At 41.1% G+C, this 19,380-nt stretch overlaps 1 protein-coding gene and 1 pseudogene across 4 annotated transcripts in view; one reads left to right on the top strand and one right to left on the bottom strand.

The window, feature by feature from the left end:
• Positions 1 to 19,380, bottom strand: part of Osbp2 (oxysterol binding protein 2) — a 253,877-nt gene that overhangs the window by 117,125 nt on the left and 117,372 nt on the right. The window lies entirely within an intron of this gene.
• Positions 6,578 to 19,380, top strand: part of LOC106009298 (RNA-binding protein 34 pseudogene) — a 30,375-nt pseudogene continuing 17,572 nt past the window's right edge.

Below are 19,380 nucleotides of genomic sequence, written 5' to 3'. Positions count from 1 at the left end.
TGGTATGAATTTCCCAAGTAGAACTGCTTTCATTGTGTCCCATAGATTCCTGTATTTGTACTGGCATGATCATTTTCTTGTACAAACTGTCTAATTTCTTCTTTAATTTCCTCTGTGACCCATTGGTTGTTCAGGAGGGTGTTATTCAATCTCCACGTGCTTGTGGGGGTTTTGCGGTTTCTTATGTTATTCATCTCCAATTTTATTGCACTATGGTCTGATAATATACAGGGGGAAACTGCAATTCTTTTACATTTACTAAAACATGTCCTATGAGCTAGCATGTGTTCTAATTTAGAGAATGACCCATGTGCAGCTGAAAAGAATGTATATTCTGATTTTGTAGAGTGGAACACACTGTAAACATCTATTAAGCCCATTTGCTCAATAGCTTGGTTCAGTTGTAGAATTTTTAGTTCTAGAATTTTTGATTTTTTGTCTAGATGATCTGTCTATTTGTGATAGTGGGGTATTGAAGTCCCCCACTACAATTGTATTAGTGCTTATTTGGTTTTTCATGTCCATTAATATTTGTTTTGTATAATTGGGGGCATTTGTATTTGGTGTATATACATATTTATGATTGTCATCTCTTCCTCTTGGACTGTTCCCTTCACAAGGATGTAGTGACCATCTTTGTCTCTCTTAATTAGTTTTGGTTTGACATCTACTTTGTCTGCAAATAAGATTGCTACCCCTGCTTTTTTCAAGGTTCCTGTTACGTGGAGAACTGTTTTCCATTCTTTTACTTCCAGTCTACGAATTTCTTTTTGAGTTAGATGTGTTTCTTGTATACAGCATATTGTTGGATTTTGCTTCTTAATCCATTCTGCCAGTCTATTTCTTTTGACTGGTGAATTGAGGCCCTTAACATTGATGGTTATAATTGGTAGATATTGACTCATCCTTGTCATGATGTTTTACTGTTGTTAGCTTTTATTTTTTTATTTTTCCCCCTATCCCTTAGTTTCTTGCCTTGCCTGGTGGGTTCACTCTGTTGGGCCTCCTGGGGTTGTGACCTTCATTGTCTTTTTCTAGGATATTGTTTAGAATTGTTTGGAGTGCTAGTTTGGTGTTCATGAAATTTCTCAGATGTTCTTTGTCATGGAAGTATCTAATTTCCCAATCGATTTTGAAAGATAATTTTGCAGGATACAACAGTCTAGGTTGGAAGTTATTTTCTTTGTTTTTTGTTTTTTTGGTACTGGGGATTAAACTCAGGTCCTTGCGCTTGCGCAGCAGGCAGCGAAACCACTGAGCTAAATCCCTGGCCCAGAAGTTATTTTCTTTTAGGGCTTGAAATACTTCACTCCAGGCTATCCTTGATTTGATGGTTTGTGTTGAGAAGTCTGCTGTGATTCTGATGGGCTTTCCTTTGTAGGTGATTTGCTTCTTTACTCTAACTGCCTGTAGGATTTTGTTCTTCTGTTGAGTTTCTGGGATCTTGACTGTTCTATGTCTAGGGCATAGATTTTTTTTTGATCATGGCTAGTTGGAGTTCTATATGCCTCACTTATCTGTATGCCCAATTCTCCACCTCTGTCTGGGAAGTTTTCTACTATTACTTCTGTGAACAGTTTTTTTATGTCAATTGTACATTCTCCTGCTTTTTCATGGATTCCTATTAGTCTTATGTTGTTATTTTTTGCATCATCTAGCAGCTCCTGGATTGATTTTTCATGGTCCCTTACTATTTTTAAGAAATCTCTGTTTTCATGGTCATGAACCACAATCCTGTCTTCTATATCTGATATTCCACTTTACATTCCCTTAATCTGCTGTGAATACCTTCAATGGAGTGTGAGAAACTGAAAGTGTAATTAAGGATACACATAGATGAAATGGCCTAATAACATATTTCTCGGATTGTGTTTCGATCGTGTGTCATATGACTGTATCGAAATTTAAATAAGGGAGAAGGTTGGCTTATCTGGAGTCTGCTAGCTAACTGGAGCTTTTTTCCAGACCACTATTTATTCAGTGTTGGTTTTGGGGATCTTTCTGAAACAAATCACATCCTCTGGTGTCTTGTTGGTGCTTGAGATGCTTTTTTGAGTTATATGGAAAAATGTTTAAGTGCTTTTCAGTTTTGTTTTGGTTGAGTTCTACTGTATTTGAATATTATTGTAGTTTTTTTCCTTTGCATTGTTCTTCTTTGAATGGTTTTAATTTTTGTATGTGTGTGTGTTTGATAATAAAGTTATTTTTTTTTAAATTAAAAATAAGAGCAAAAAATAATAATAACTTTGAAAACAACAAATAAAAAATAAAAATGAATGGCCTCTTTCAGGGTATGTCTCTGCTGTCACAATAGACAACGTGGGCAGCAGTGTGCAGATATAAGTCAGTGAGTCTCAGCAAGCCAGTAGGAGACCTGTGAGATTCAGGCAGATTTCCAGCTGCAAGTCCCAAGTTGAGCTCCCTGTCTTCCTGCAGGGTTGAACCCTGCAAGGTTCTACTGCAGGTTCCAGCTGCCCTTCCCCTGAAGATAGTTCACGTTCCAGTAGGAGGTGATGACCCCTCCAACTTACCAAGTATGGTGGTCTGGTGTGCCTTTATTGCAGAGATTCTCTTCACTTTTCCAGTGGGCTTCCGTTTTCATCAAGGAGCCTGAGAGAGGCCCTCTTTCTGTTGTTCACTTCTGCTTATGCTTTTGTTGTAAATATGTCATGGTGATCCATCTCTTCTCAGAATTGGCAACATGATTATCCAATAGTAGGTCCTATGGAGACATCCAGCCACTGGTGGCATAGCTGCAGCGGGGGTTCCTAAGCTGGTAGCTGGTGGGTGGGGCACAGGTTGGATGGAGGACTCCACATGGCCAAGATCCTCTCTGCCCACCTGGCTAAGCTGGTGGCTTCTGCTGGCTCCAGAAGCTTTTAAATAAGATCCCAGTTCTTTATGCTATTCTTTATGCTAGTTCACATGTGACTGAGGTTTTGTTCATGGAATCTTTTCCTACGCCAATGTCTTCAAGAGGTCTACCTAACCTCTCTTCCAGTCAGTTTACTGTTTCTGTTTTAACATTTAGATCTTTGATCCATTTCTATTTTAGTTTATTGCATGGTGAGAGATATAGGTCTAGTTTTAATCTTTGGCAAGTTGAAACTCAATTTTTCCAGCACCATTTATTAAAGAGGTTCTTTCCTCCAGTGAGGGTGTTTGGCTCCTCTGTCAACGACGAGGTGGCTGAGTGTGTCTGGAGTTGTTTCTGCATCTTCTAATCTGTTCCACTGATCCTTGGGTCTGTTTCTTTGTCAGTATCATGGTGTTTTTATCACAGTAGTTTTGTAGTATAGTTTCAAGTTGGGGACTGTGTTACCCTCTACCTGGTCTTTGTTGCCAAGAAAAAACAATAGCCTTCCTGAACACGAACAAAAGACTCACTGAAAGAAGAACTGGAAAAACAACTTTCACAATAGCATCCAAAAAATGGAAATACCTAGGAATCAACTTATCGAAAGAAATCAAAGACCTCTACTCTGAAAACTACAGCACTCTGAAAAAATAGATCAAAGAGAATATTAGAAAATGGAAAGACATCCCTTGCTCCTGGGTAGGAAGAACCAATATTGTGAAAATGGCCATACTTCCAAAACTGCTATATAGATTCAATGCAATCCCAATTGAAATTCCAACAGCATACTTCACAGAGCTTGGGAAAACAATCCAAAAATTCATTTGGAACAAGAAGAAACCTAGAATAGAGAATTTTTTCAGGAGCTATGCCACCAGTGGCTGGATGTCTCCATAGGACCTGCTATTGGATAATCATGTTGCCATATTCTGAGAAGAGATGGATCACCATGACATATTTACAACAAAAGCATAAGCATTGGGATGTAGAAAGCTGTAGGGGAACTCACCATTTTTGTTGTTGTTGTTGTACTGGGAATTGAACTCAGGTTCTTGTGCTTGCTAGCCAAGTGCTATTCCGCTGAACTACATCCTCTGCCTTTTATTTTCATTTTTATTTTGAGATAGTCTATGTTTTCCTGTATGCCCTCCAACTTGTGATTCTCCTGCCTCAGCCTCCTGAGCAGCAGGGCTTAGAGGTGTGTGCTACCCTACTTGGCCTTCAGAGTTTTAAAATACTACTAAATAACAAGGCCATTCCCTTCACTTAGAGTTATGAGCCTCTTAAGAATAAAATGATGAGCCCGAATGATCATTCATTTCAAAGATTCAGCTTTAAATCGACTGAATTTGATTAAGGGATTTTATTTTGTACAGAATGAGAATCCGACTGGTACACACAAAATGTATGTCTAAGAGGAAAAGTTGATGAGCAAAAGAATACTGAAGAGAAAGAGACAGAACACTAGTTCCCCCGATCTGTGGCTTCACTTTCCATGGCATCATCTTTGCTCAACCACAGTCTAAAAATATTACTTGGAAAATTCCAGAAATAAACAATTCCTAAGTTTTAAACTGCATATCATTTTGAGCAACATGTTGAAATCTTGCACTGTCCTGGATGCAAATCATCCCTTTGTCCAGCATATTCATGCTGTATATGCTACTCACCCTTGAGTCACTTAGTAGTGCCTCTCTCATCAGATCAATCACCACAGTAGTACAGTGCTTGTGTTCAAATAATCCTTATTTTACTTTATAATGGATCCAAAGTGCAAGAAGAGTGAGGCTGATAACCTGGATGTGCCAAAGGGAAGATGCAAAGTGTTTAAGTAAAAAGACAGACATTTACCATAGGTAGGTATACATAAGGAAAAGTATAGCATGTAGAATTTAGTACCATCCACTATTTCAGGCATCTACTGGAGTCTTGGAATGTATTCCCAGCACTAATGGGGGGAAGGGTCTATGTGCATAAGCCAGATTTCCATGTAATAGGTGCTGAGAGAGAGAAGGAGCAAGAGGCATGGACTGCACAGGCGAGCTGTGGTGGGCAGCAAGGACCAGCCATTGCCAAGGAAGACAGCACTCAACCACCACAGGTGCTGTGGGCTCTTTTGGGTCCTAGCAACTTCAGCATGAGACTGAACCCTTCTTTTGACTTTTCAGTTCTATTTCTACTTCATTTTGGAAAGTACTGGGGAAACTTTCCTCAAAAGGTGATTTTTCTTTCTGGAGTTTCCCAGGGAAGAGCAGAGGATGTGGGTTCTGGTCACTTGAAGTCACTTCTATCCAGCTTCCAAAGCAACAAAGTACACTCCAGAAAAGTCAGGAAGGCCAAGGTATCCAACATCTATCCATTCAGGAGCTCACTAGGTGATAGTGCTGTCTGGACCACTGTATACAGCATTTGCCAAATGTCTATAGAATACCTCTGTGCCAAGCACTGTGCTGGGAGGTGGGGACAGAGTAAGAACAGAAGGTAGTGCTGGTCTCTGAAGGACTCACAAACCAGTTCTTCAAACTGCTATGATTACACAGCCCATCATGATCCCCCAATGTATGAAAAAAAATTTATAGATTATACATGTTATACTACTTGATTTATATTTTATGTATATTGTATAATATCCATAAAAATTAAAGAAGATAAAATTAAGTCAGTTTGAACAGAACTTCTAATGCTTTCTCCCTATTCTGTAGTAACTATCTTTTGCCCTTCTCAGGGGGCATTCATACCCATTTTTATACAACAACTGGGCAATAGGACAATCCCATTCACACTTCCTACTCAGTATGATTTTTCCTAGGGAAGTACTACAGAAGCAAGAGGGTGCTGAAAACATGGGCATGGTCATGTGGAGATGGTATTTGTAACAGGTCCCAAGTACAAGCTTCTCAAGTATCCAACTGCAGGACATCAAGGGAAGAAAACTTGGGACAGGCTCTCAACAAGGAACAGAAGCAAGCATAAAGAGTGACAACAAGGACTGCAGAGAGCACCTGGGCATCGTGGCGCACACCTATAATCACAACACTCTGGGAGGCTGAGGCAAGAGAATCACAAGTCTGAGCCCAGCTTCAGCAACTTAGTCAGATACTGTTTCAAAATAAAAAAGAACAATGACAACAAAACAGCAGAGCTACCTGGAACACTGATGTCCAACTGCCCAGGGACAGGAGAAAACTCAGCACGATCACTATGTTATCCAGTGCACATGAGCATGTGTGGTTTGAGCAGGGCCCACAGGAGCAGCAATGGCTGGGAGCAGAGAGATGTTTTCATTTCCTCTTTTTAAATCCCTTTAATGTCACTCTATTGAATTTAATACCATATGGAATCAAGTTTAAGAGGGCAGCAGAGAATATTTTTTTTCATCCATTAAGTTTCCGCTTCCTCCCTCTTCACCAAAAGACAGAGTATTGATTTCCACCTGCCAGCTCCCAGGGCCGCCAGACCATTGAGTGCAAACAAGTCCAGCTCTGCTAATGAGGGCTTCTGTCTTGCCACTCTCCCAGGCACTATTCTCCACCAGCTCCATGCCTTCCCTTGGAAGAAGAGCAGCATGGACTGTCACTGCGGGAGCTACGGCATTTTCTTCCAGCATCTGGTTATCTAGTGATAGCCTTGAGCTGTGTCTGGATCTGAGAAACCCATGTGACGTGGCATCTCTGTACAAACAGAAGAGCAGCATCACTTCCACGTGAGTGATATGAAAGGATGAACAGGTAAGTATTTCTGGGGAGAATCTTCCCTTTGCCAAGCTGTGCTTTTTGTTTGTTTGGGTTTTTTTTTTTTTTTTTTTTGCTAAGGAAAGTAAAGAAAAAATTGACTGAAGATAATTTGGCAACAGTATCCAAATGTGAAACATGCACTTGACACTGCAATTTTTTTTTCTAGAATATACCCTTAGGAAATAATTGCACCAATGCAGAAAAAAGAAAAGGAAAAGGAATGTGAGCACAAAAATACTTATCCCCGTGCCTTTTCGAAAATAGGAAACACTACAAACACTTGAATGTTTCAAAACTGTTCAACTATATTATGATATATTCAGCTAATAAAATATAATGTACCATTAATAGTGATATTATAATCAGGTATTTGAACAGATGATATTAAAGAATTATAATTTAATTCCATTTGACACAGCTATACCTCTCCTGTGTATATCCCCAAAAGACATCATATTAAGTGATATATATGTGTGTGTGTGTGTGTGTATATATATATATATATATATATATATATATATATACTTGTGTTTATAGCAGTGCAATTCACAAGAGCTAATATTTGGAAACAGCCTAAATGCCCATCAACAGATGAATGGATAAAAAAACATGTGGAATTATATGTAATATATAATACATATAATATATATATTATACTACCATAAAGAAGAACCTGAGAGCATCATGCTAATTGAAATAAGTCAGTCTCAGAAAGTTAAATATCACATGCTTTCTCCTACATGAGAAACCTAAAATAGAAAGAAAGAAAAGAAAGACAGGAGTGATGATAGGAAACTAGAAAGTAGACTCTTGGAAATAGGGAAGGGGATCAGGGAAGTGGAGGAAAGTGAGAGGGGTAAAGAAACTGAAAATGAGCAAGATATGCTAGACGCATGTACTAATTCCCCAAAACGACCATCACTATTCTGTAATACAAGCACACACTAATAAAAAGAAAAAAGACTTGTGATTTTAGATGGGATAATGATTTTGAATTTATGCTTTTAAGAATTCTTGTTTTTTAGAGACATACAGTAAAATATTTGCAATGGAGTTTGCTTTAAAATTATGAAGGAGCCAGGCATTGTGGCACATGTCTGTAATCCCAGCACTCAGGAGGATAAACAAGAGGATCACCATTTGAGGCCAGTCTAGGTTACATATCGAGTTCAAGGCCAGTCTAAACTACATAATGAGACCTTGCCTCAAAAAAAAAAAAAAATCTCCCCCCAAAAACCAAAAAACTAAATAAACAAGTAAAATTATAAAGGAAAAGCAGATCAGTGGTTGCCAGGGGTAAGGGAGGCAGAAATAGAGAGCGACTGCTTAATAGGTATGGGGCTTCCTTTGGGGTGATAAAAATGTTCTGAAACTAGATAGAAGTGATGATTGTACAATACCGTGGATGTGTTAAATGTGATTAAGATTGAATTTTATGTTATGTGTATTTAACACTATACAAAATAACAATGGGAAATAAAAGAAGGGGCTAAAATAAGATCGACCATAAACTGATAACTGTTAAAAACTGAGTGATGAACATGGGACAGTGCATGCGTATGTGCATGTATGCATTTGTGTATTTATACTTAAAGTACAGGTGCATCAGGATATTCCCTAATAAAAAAAGTTTTAAAAGCGATGCCACAGATGTATATTCATTTGTATGGAATGTCCACAATACACTGAGTTTAATGAGTTATAAAACTGAACTTTGGGAATTTTCTCACTAGTATGAAATTATATACCTAGCTCTAAATGCAGACATATACATAAAGGACTATCTAGAATGCTATTCAATAAAGATGTAGGGAGCCCGCTGCAGACAGGCAGGTCTGTGCACGCCCTACTGAGGTCCTGAGTCCCGCGGAAGACGCCGAATCAGCACGCTGCAGGACAGGCAGGTCTGCCCACGCCCTACCGAGGTCCCCAGTTGTGCGGAACACACGCCGAATCAGCCCGCTGCACACAGGAAGGTCTGTGCATGCCCTACTGATGTCCTCAGTGGCTCAGAAGACACCGAATCACCCCGCTGCAAACAGGCGGGCACCTGGTTCCACACTACAAAGATGCAGAGGACACCAGACCACCAGACCAAGGTACTGAGTCCTGCTGTTCCCAGCCCAGAGCTAGGGGCTTCTGAGCCGTCGTCCCACTGCTCCTCGTCCAGAGGAAGGGGCTTCCTGGTCACCATCCCTCCCGCTGCTCCCAGCCCAGGGGAAAGGGCTTTTGGGCCACCTTCTGTCCCTCTACTCCTGGCCCAGAGGAAGGGGCTTCCAGGCCACAATCCCTCCCACCGCTCCTGGCACAGAGGGAGGGGCTTCTGAGCCACCATCCCACTGCTCCTGGTCCAGAGGAAGGGGCTTCGTGGCCACCATCCTTCCCACTGCTCCCAGCCCACAGGAAAGGGCTTTTGGGTGACCATCCCTACCACTGCTCCCGGCCCCTGTCCCACCTCACCCAGCTCAGAGGAGGTAATCCATGCAGGCGCTAACAGCCCCCCACCCCAGTCGAAATGGGAAAACATGTAAATAAGTCTCAAAACCAGACTTCCAGATCACCTACAGCAACCCCAAAGGGAAATGAGATGGAACACTCTGATACTCAACCACCTGGACCCACTGAACTGGCAACAAAAGGGGATCTGGAAAAATTAAAATCAGAAATAATTTCTCAGATAACAGGAGAAATTGAGCCCCTAGTGCAAGACATGATTAATAAATCTACAGAGGAGCGCAGGAACATGATGGAATCCCAACATAAGAAACAAATGGAATCCATAAAACAGATGCAAATAGATTTCCAGGACAGGAAAAACTCCATTGAAAGTCTACACAGCAGAATGAGCCAATGTGAGGACAGAATTTCAGATACAGAAGATAAGATTGCAATTAATGACCAGGAAAAGAAAAATTGCTTCAAAATTATAAGGGAACATGAGAAATCAATCCAGCAGCTGCTAGATGATGCAAAGAAGAATAACATAAGACTGATTGGGCTCAATGAAGAAACAGGAGAGAGTGCAGATGACATAAAAAATCTCTTCACAGAAATAATGGCAGAAAACTTCCCAAGCAGGGGAAAAGAGCTTGACATACAGAAAAGTGAGGCATATAGGACTCCAAATAGCCTTGATCAAAAAAAATTTACACATAGGCATATAATAGCTAAGATTCCAGAAACTCAACAGAAGAACAAAGTTCTACAAGCAGTCAGAGAAAGGAAACAAATCACATACAAAGGAAAGCCCATCAGAATGACAGCGGACTTCTCAACACAAACCATCAAGGCAAGAAGAGCTTCGAGTGGCATATTCCAAGCTCTAAAAGAAAACACCCTCCAACCCAGATTGATGTACCCTGCAAAACTATCTTTCAAAATGGATGGAGAAATAAGATACTTTCATGACAAACAGCACCTTAGGAACTTTGTGAATACCAAACCAGCACTCCAAAGAATTTTACACAATATCCTAGGAACCGACATTGAGGATCACAACCCCAGGAAGCAAAGCAGAATGAACCCATCTGGCATGACAAGAAATTAAATGTAAAGGGGGAGAACCCAACAAAAAGAAAAAGTCATGCCAATGACAAGTCAATACGTTTCAGTTATAACCATCAACGTTAATGGTCTCAATTCACCAATCAAAAGAAATAGACTGGCAGAATGGGTCAAGAAGCAAAATCTAACAATATGCTGCATACAAGAAACACACTTAATTCAAAAGGAAACTCATAAACTGAAAGTTAAAGGGTGGAAAACAATACTGCATGCGACAGGAACCCGAAAAAAAGCAGGAGTAGCTATCCTCTTGGCAGATCAAGTAGATTTCAAACCAAAACTGACTAAGAGAGATGAAGAAGGACACTACATCCTTGTAAAGGGAAGAATCCAAGAGGAAGAGATGACAATCATAAATATCTATGCACCAAACTCTAGGGCACCAAACTATATAAAACAAATACTAATGGACATGAAAAGTCACATATGCACTAATACAATTGTAGTGGGGGACCTCAACACCTCACTGTCACAAATAGATCAACTAGACTAAAAATAAGCAATGAAATACTAGAACTCAATCGAACTCTTGAACAAATGAACTTAACAGATGTTTACAGAGTCTTCCACCCCACAAAATCAGAATACACATACTTCTCAGCTGCACATGGGTCATTCTCCAAAACAGACCACATACTCACACATAGAACATGTTTAGGTAAGTGCAAAGGAATTGAAGTTATCCCCTGTATATTATCAGACCATAGTGCGATGAAATGGAAGATCCATAGCAAAAGAAACTCAAAAAATTTCATAAACACATGGAAATTGAACAACACACTTCTGAATAACCAATGGGTCATAGAGAAAATTAAAGAAGAAATCAGACAGTTCCTTCAATTAAATGATAATGACAATACAACATATCAGAATCTATGGGACACAATGAAAGCAGTCTTATGAGGGAAATTCATAGCAGTGAATACGCATATTAGGAAAACAGAACGAGCCCAATTAAACAACCTGATGCTGAACCTCAAGCTTCTAGAAAAAGAAGAGTAGAACAACGTCAAAGCTCATACAAGGGGGGAAATTATAAAGATCAGAGGAGAAATCAATGCAATGGAGACTAAGAGAATGATACAAAAAAATCAATGAAGCCAAGAGTTGGTTCTTCAAAAGAACCAACAAAATTGACAAACCCTTAGCCAACCTTGTCAGAAAAAGGAAAGAAAAGGCCCAAATCCTTGCAATTAGGAAAGAAAAGGGTGAAATTACAACAGACTCAGCAGAAATCCAGAGGATCATCAATAGCTACTTCCAGAACCTATACGCCAATAAGATGGAAAACACAGAAGAAATGGACAGATTCCTACATACATATGAATTACCAAAGTTGAACGAAGAACACCTAAAAATTCTGAACAACCCAATATCAACCAATGAAATTGAAAATGTAATTAAAAACTTATCAACTAAGAAAAGCATGGGCCCTGATGGCTTCACTGCTGAATTCTACAAGACATTTAGAGAGGAACTGCTGCCACTACTGTTTAAACTCTTCAATGAAATTGAAAGGGAAGCAATACTCCCAAATTCATTCCTAGAAGGAAGCATCACCTTGATCCCCAAAGCAGAGAAGGACCCAACTGAAAAAGAAAACTATAGGCCAATCTCACTAATGAACATAGATGCAAAAATCCTTAATAAGATACTGGCAAACAGAATGCAGAAGATCAAGGAGATCATACACCCTGATCAAGTGGGATTCATCCCGGGGATGTAGGGATGGTTCAATATACGCAAATCAATCAATGTAATACACTATATCAATAGAGCCAAGGACAAAAACCATATGATCATCTCCATAGACACAGAAAAAGCATTTGACAAAATCCAACATGCATTTATGATAAAAACCCTACAAAAAATTGGAATAGATGGTCTCTACCTCAAACTGATAGAAGCCATCTATGAAAAACCAACAGCCAATATCATACTAAATGGTCCAAAACTGAAATCCTTCACACTAAAATCAGGAACAAGACAAGGATGTCCACTATCACCACTCCTGTTCAATATAGTTTTGGAAATATCAGCCATGGCAATTAGACAAGAGAAAGAAATAAAAGGAATAAAGATAGGAAATGAAGAAGTCAAATTGTCATTATTTGCAGATGACAGGATACTCTATATAGAAGACCCCAAGAACTCCACCAAAAGTCTTCTAGACTTAATGACCAAATTCAGTCAAGTAGCTGGTTACAAGGTCAACACACAAAAATCAATAGCTTTCCTCTACACCAATGACAGACTCACTGAGAGAGAAATAAGGCAAACAATTCCTTTCACAATAGCATCCAAAAAACTGAAATACCTAGGAATCAACCTAATGAAAGAAATCAAAAACCTCTTCTCTGAAAACTATAGCACTCTGAAAAGAGAGATTGAAGATGATATCAGAAAATGGACAGACATCCCCTGCTCCTGGGTAGGAAGGATTAATATAGTGAAAATGGCCATACTTCCAAAACTTCTATATAGATTCAATGCAATTCCAATTGAGATCCCAGCAGCATACTTCACGGACCTTGAGAAAACAATCCAAAAATTCATTTAGAACAAGAAGAGACCCAGAATAGCAAAAGCAATTCTAGGTAACAGAGACATGGCTGGGGGTATCACAATCCCCAACCTGCAACTCTACTACAAAGCTACTGTGATAAAAACAGCATGGTACTGGCAAAGAAACACACTTGAGGACCAGTGGAACAGATTAGAAGATGCAGAAACAACACCAGACATACTCAGCCATCTCATCTTCAACAAAGGAGCCAAACACCCTCACTGGAGGAAAGATAGCCTCTTTAATAAATGGTGCTGGAAAAATTGGGTTTCAACTTGCCAAAGATTAAAACTAGACCTGTATTTCTCACCATGCACTAAACTAAAATCAAAATGGATTAAAGATCTAAATATTAAAATAGAAACTCTGAACCAGTTGGAACAGAGGTTAGGTAGAACCCTTGAAGACATCTGTGTAAGAAAAGATTTTATGAACAAAACCTCAGTTGCCCGTGAACTAGCACAAACAATCAACAAGTGGGATCTCTTCTTATTAAAAGGCTTCTTCACAGCAAGAGAAACCACCAGCAGTGTGAAGAGACGACCCACAATGTGGGAAAAAATCTTCACCTGCTCTTCCTCAGACAAAGGTCTACTATCTCGAATCTATAAAGAACTTAAAAAGATCAGACCTCCCAAATTTAAAGACCCAATCGAAAAATGAGCATCTGAAATGAACAGACATTTCTCAGACAAAGAAATAGAAATAGCAAATAAATACATGAAAAAATGTTCAACATCACTGGTCATTCGAGAGATGCAAATGAAAACAATGCTGAGATTCCACTTCACTCCAGAAAGAATGGCTGCTATCATGAAATCAACCAATAACAAATGCTGGTGGGGCTGTGGGGAAAGAGGAACCCTGCTCCACTGCTGGTGGGAGTGTAGACTGGTGCAAGCACTGTGGAAATCAGTATGGAGATACCTCAAAGAACTAGGACTGAAAGTCCCATTTGACCCCACTATTCCACTGCTGGGGATCATCCCCAAAGAATTAAAAGAATCATATCACAGTGATATATGTGCATATGTTCATAGCAGCGCAGTTTGTAATAGCTAAAAGTTGGAAACAGCCCAAATGCCCATCAACTGGAGACTGGATAAAGAAAATGTGGTTTTTTATAAAATGGAGTACTAATCAGCCATAAAAAATGAGAAATTAGAGACATTTATAGCTAAGTGGATGCACATTGAGGCGATACTCTTAAGTGAAATAAATAGGACACACGTGTAAATACCGAATAGTTTCTCTGGTGTGAGAAACTGAAAGTGTAAATAAGGACTAAAATGTATAATAGGTAATGTGAAATAGGAAGAAAAGGGGCAAAGGGGAAGGAAGTGAGAGGGCTAGGGGAAAGGATAGAAGGGAATGGGATTAATATGAGAAAATGGAAAAATAGGAACAAAATCTTTGTAAATAGGGAGGACTGGAGGGGTTGAAGGGAGGGCTGGGCAAGGGTGAAAAATAAGAACCAAGAGAGATTATGTAAAGGTGCAAATTTCCAATGATGAATGTCATTATATTGTATACCTAAAATGTACCAATGATTAGAATGAATAATCGATAATGTAAAATAGGAAGAAAAGGTCCAAAGGGATAGGGGTAGTGGGAGGGGCAGGGGAAAGGAAAGAAGAGAAAGGAAAAATGATGAGAAATGGAAAAAATGGAAATAAAGTCTTTGTAAATAAGGAAGGGTGGAGGGCGTGAAGGGAGGGCTAGGAATGGGGAAAAAAATAAGAACCAAGATGCATTATGTAAAGGTACAATTCCCAATGAGAAATGTAATTGTGTTGTATACCTACAATGTACCAATAAAAGAATTTAATACAAAAATAAATAAATAAATAAATAAAATAAAGATGTAGGCAGTGATTACTGCTCAGTTATATCTGAGGAGCTTTTACTCCTTTTTATATATTTTTCAGCACTCTCTGATTTTTTCTTTTTCAATTGAGTATTTTTAAAAAACATAAAACTTTTCTTTAAAGGCAGATATGTTTAGAGATAACCCCATTGTCTCTAGCATTCTGACCAAAGGATCCTGGATATGACACATTCCTAACCACAAACCATGTGGTTAGTGTGATGCCTGGGCACTAACGCCAATGACAGTGCTTTTCACAATGGCTATCATCTCAATGAGGGGCTGCTTCAGTGTGTGGGGCTCACATCAAATGTGAGAGAATCTGAGGGTTCTTGTCATTTCCTTTCTGCACAAATTAACCTGAAGCCTAGAGGGGCAAAGCAACCAAAGATGTCATTCTGCTCAACAGAAGATTTTTCTCACTCAAGAGAAAAAAGCCAGGCTCCAGTGGCTCAAAGCCAGGCCTAACCAGTCACAGCTCACCCTAGACACAGAGAAACAGGGCCACTGCAGCGACAGCTCGAGCTCCAGGACTTCCATGGCCAGGCCCTGAAGGTGACTCTTCTGGCTGAGTTCATAAAACATCTCTGAATGGCAGTTCTCTGTAAACACAGAGCTGCCTCTTTGGAGACAAGACACCCCACGGATTGGCCTGGCCTTTCCACTTTGGACACTTGACAGAGATGAGAAAAAATGGGCTCATTTGTAGCTGCAGTTCCTTTATGCAAGACAAGTACCATGACTCAAGTGCCTAATTAAAATGAAAAACCTCTTTCCTCTAGAGAGGCTGCCTCATCTCTGAGTGATCGAGTGCTTCCAACTGTCTTCCCAAGAAAAATGTAAGGTGGGTGCTAGAGAGAGACAAAAACTTACTACTTGGGCCCTAAAACCAGAATCTGCCCACTATAATCACAACTTCCAGGGACCATCCAGCCCATATGAACCAACAAAGACAATTTCTTCTCTGGTCTACAAAGAGTGGTGCCCAAGCCCAGGGGAGCTGACATTTCCTGCCTGGAGTGGCTCACCTTCCGTCTTGTTCTCTGGGTTTATGGCTGCCTGCCAGCCAGCTCTGCCCTTCTCTGCTGTCACCTAGACTAAGGCAGCCTCCAGCTGTGTGGCACTGTGCAAACCAAACATCTGGGACTAGAGGAAATGTTTCTCTGTGTCTAGGCACTGAGGATCTATGTGTGGGTACAGATTCAGTCTTTTCTATGTTAGGAGAGCTGATTTCAGCATGTAGTGGCTCCTGGAGAGCAGTGTCAGAAACACTTGAGCAGGTACTAAGCCAGGTCAAGCTCTGTGAAGCTGCTGCCACAGGCTTCCTGTAGTGTGTTGGGGGGCTATAGTTTGAATGTCCCCACCAAACTCATGTTGCAATTTAATCCCCATTGTGAGGTAGTAAAAGGATGGAGATTTAATCTGACTGTAGTGTTCAGAAGTGGAACCTCTGGTAGGTAATTAAGGTTAAATGAGGACAGAAGGAGATAATCTAGGATGATCCCAAGGAAGCAGAAAAGACCCAAAATATTTCATATTGTAACTCAGAACAGGGACCTTAAGTGTAGTAAACAAGACAATAGCAAGACTATTCATACAATTTACTTAGAGGAAGTAAAGTGCTTTAGAAGAATAAGAGAAGAAACCTGAGCTTGGACATCTGTCTTGTCATGTAATAGCCTGAGCTCTCTGCACAGAGTTCTCACCAGCAAGAAGGTCTTCAACAGATATGCCCACCCCATCCTGAACTTCCTATCCTCCAGAACTGTGAACAGAATAAACTTTTATTCCTTACAAATTACTCAGTCTGTTGCACCCAGTTATAGCAACAGAAAATGGATTAAGACAGCTAGGGAGGGGATTAAGGTTGGGGAGATCCTGAAAACAGCCACACTCTGCACCTTGCTCCAACCTGAGTTCTTGCCACCATCAGGCTCAACCTCAGTTTCTAGGGCTGATCCAAACCTCAGGGAAAAGCCCTGGACTGATTTTTTTTGAACATTTTCCAGTACAGCCCATTTTTCCAACAGATATTCTTTACCAGAGACTACCAGACATGGATCAAGGATGCTACCTAGGCTGATGAGGGGAGAAGGCCAGCACAAAGCCCACTTCTCAGCACCTCCAGTGGCAGCAGCCTCTCCAGAGAAGAGCAGCTTGTACCAGCCAGAGACTCTGGGCTGCTGGTGCCACTATGCCCAGGTAGGCCACATGTGGATGGGGCAGCTGCTGTGCTACACTCACAAAGCCCTCGCTCTACCTGACAGTGGCCTCCAGAAGCTTCCAAGTACCCTGCCTCTGCCTCTAGGGAAACTGTCTTGTCCCCAAGGATGTGCTTCCACAATCTGTGGTTGTACCTACCTGCCAGTCAGCCTGGTCTCTTTCCAAAACTGAGTCTGAGCTCAACATAATTCCCTGGCTTAGCTGGATCTGCACAATGGGAACAGACTCAAGAGTACAAGGGGCCCATACAGCTGCCTGCTCTCCTGTCCTCTTTCCTGCTCCTGCTCCTGGGGGTAGTTGTGAGGGGCAGAGGCTAGAGGTGGTCAAGGAAGGATCCTTAGAAGAGAGACGGGGGAAGAAGGATCAAGATTGGATGCTCTCTCCTTAAACATTCCCAGGCAGCCCTTCAGGCATGACCCTGCCCTGCTCTGGCCAGGTCTGTTCATACAGGGATGGGTGCCTGCTCCAAGCTATACTGGAGCTTGTAACTCAAGAATCTGAAACTGGGGCACAGAGACAGCAGCCACAGTGCTGGGCACAACCAGGGCAGGGCAGGCCCACCTGCAAGATAAAGTTATGGAAGAACAAAAAAGCCAGTCGGCAGGGGAAAGGGACCCAGAGTCCACCCTGGAAGAGAGCCAGAAATAGGAGAATCACAGAAAACAGCTGCCCACACTTTATGTCCCTGCAGGATGCTCTACTTCCAGTATCCTGAACATAACTCCTACTTGCAGTAAAGCCAGTATGAGTGGATTTCTGACCCTAGATAGAAAACTATGAAAAAATAATTTTTTAAAAAAATTAGGCATGGTGGCACAGGCTTGTAATCCCAGCTACACTGGAGGCTGAGGCATAAGGATCACAAATTCAAGGCCAGCCTGGGCAACTTAGACCCTGTCTCAAAATAAGAAACAAGAAAGGGCTGGAGATGTAGCTTGTGGTAGAGCACTTGACTAGCAGGTGTAAAACTCTGAGTTCAATCCCTAGCACCACCCCTAAAAACTGTAAATATCCCTTTCTGTACAGGTATTTCCATCATACTTAGGAAATATCTCACATGCCCAAGATCATCACACATGAAAGTCTTTTCAACTAAGGACCCCAGGTGAAGAGCCAGGCACATTGCTGATTACTGGCATTTGTAGGCTACTCCACATGGTTCCCTCATACCTAGAGTTGCTTTGCATTATTTTATTATTGTTCTTGTTATTTACCCTGGTGACCATCTCACGATAGACATTACTCTACCCTTTGACGGACAGGAAAATTGAGGGCCTCATCCAAAGTCTCACAGAAACTCAAGGGCAATGCTAGGATCCCAAAATGTGCACCCTTTCACTAACCTACCTTGGTGCATACCACCAAACAACTGAGACTCAGTACCCAGCCTTCCAGTTCTCTAACCCAGAATATTTAGCCCAGAACCTTTCAAGGTTTATTTCCAGTCAAAGCTTGAACTGGTAAAGTGAAGTAAGGAAGTACCCAGGAAAACACACACTCCTGCTTTCTTCTGGGCAAAGTCATGTGTTCTGGCCCAGCCTCCTGGGCCCTCTGCCTGGGAAACCAGCGACAGAGTGGGCCGATGGCATCACCTGCATCACAGCCTGTGTCCGCATGTCCCCGTGCAGGTTAACATCTAATGGTAACAAAGCATAAGCCTTTCAAATCTGAAAATGGCAAAGGAAAGTGCTATTGTGCCCCCAAGATACAAAGGAAGCAATTAGTAAGCAATTAATAATCAAAGTAATTGACTTGGCAGGAAAATAATGCTTAAACTACAGAAGTGGTAAGAAAGTATCAAACATAGACAACTGTTTTTGTTATGCTCTGACCTCTTCATAAGAACATCAGTATCACCCCCCAATTAAAAAAATATACTGCAATGCTTTCTTTTCTACTGAAATAAGGGGGGGCTACATCTGGGCTGGCTCTTGGGCTTGGCTTGCAAGCCAAGCTTCTATGAAGAGGAGCTAGATCAGAATAAATGCTGCCTGTCACTAAAAATCCAACTTGTTTCTCTTAGAACTAAACATCTATCTCCTTTGAATTCTGCACATCCATTCAAGCTTGCTGCTGATCCACTTACCCTGAGCCTTTTTCAGCTAGCACTGATTTATATGGGTCCCTAGGGGGTACGCCACAGTCATCTGTGTGGGTTTACAGGGTCACATCTAAATCTAAACTATTTACATCTCCTACAGAACTAAACACCATCATCACTCCTCTGTGCTCCCTCTAGGTAGCTCTGCCCTTTGCTGATGTGGATGCTAAGAGCTGACTATGTTTGCGGCCTTGTCAGCAACTCCCTCCTCTCCAACCCTTAGCCTTTACCAGGCAAGGCCTTTGATAAGGCCATGCCATCAGAAAACTGTCCTTCCAAGGCCCATCTGTTCACTCTTCTCTGGGAAGGGCCAGGATTCTATCACAGATGAAAGTTGTTAACTTCCTCTGGTGTGGTGGGACTCTGCTCAGAAGCCTGCTTCCCTGCTGGAAGCACATGTGCATTCTCCCTTTCTCAGCCCCTTGCATCCCTTGTCTGCACTCCTTACACTTCCCAGAAGACAGGAAG

This window comes from Heterocephalus glaber, unplaced genomic scaffold, assembly GCF_053883595.1.
Source record: "Heterocephalus glaber isolate CG9 unplaced genomic scaffold, H.glaber_assembly_v1.0 deba00001687, whole genome shotgun sequence".
Taxonomy (NCBI): Eukaryota; Metazoa; Chordata; class Mammalia; order Rodentia; family Bathyergidae; genus Heterocephalus; species Heterocephalus glaber.
The sequence above is the reverse complement of the archived record's forward strand: the minus strand, read 5'-3'. Positions and strand labels throughout refer to the sequence as shown.